We start from the raw sequence: 808 nt of genomic DNA, 5'->3' as shown, positions 1-808 counted from the left end.
AGTGTTACAAAAATAAAATTTAATCGCATGTTATTTGGATTGTATAAGCGTGAACTAAGTTGATTTTATTTTCTGTAAACTCACATTTTGAACTCAGATTACTCCAAACAATTTATTATTTAAATTCACCCCATTGCACAACCAAGTGGCTATCAAGACCCAGTAGCTGAGTGGATGGCGCTTGAAGCGAAAGGTACTGGGTTCGAGTCCCAGAGTGAACATCAACTCTGAGATTCAGGTACATTCAGCTGACGAGTCCCAAATAGGACGAAACGCGCATCGTGGATTCAACTGCTAGTCACTATCCATCTTTGCTTATAATTTATTATTTATTTCATATTTTACACGATTATTTCATTCATATTTATCGAAGGTGATACAAAAGAAATTAAGTTTATGATGTAAAGATTGATACCAAAAAAACACTTGTTAGAGTATCTCAGTGTGTGTGTGTAGAAAACAATGATTTTCATCTTTCTGATGAAATGAAATGCAATAGTGTAGATGACTAACATCGACTAGCAACCATCTTTCAATGTCATTGATAAGCAACATTTTCATACTAAACATTGCAAAACTCCAATGATTACGATTTGTGTCATTACATTTCAAAGATTTACCTATCAAAATTAATCACCAGTAAAGAATTATTATTACTTACTTACTTATTAACCACTGTTACTCCTCATGGAGGAGCATAGACCGCTCAACATCATCCTCCATGTAAATCTGCCCTCGGCAATCCTTTCTAGTTCTTTCCAGTTAACATTCATTCATTTCATACCTGCTTCTATTTCCCGACAAAGTG

This window comes from Schistosoma mansoni, chromosome 1 (assembly GCF_000237925.1).
Source record: "Schistosoma mansoni strain Puerto Rico chromosome 1, complete genome".
NCBI lineage: Eukaryota > Metazoa > Platyhelminthes > Trematoda > Strigeidida > Schistosomatidae > Schistosoma > Schistosoma mansoni.
This window is presented reverse-complemented; position numbering follows the sequence as displayed.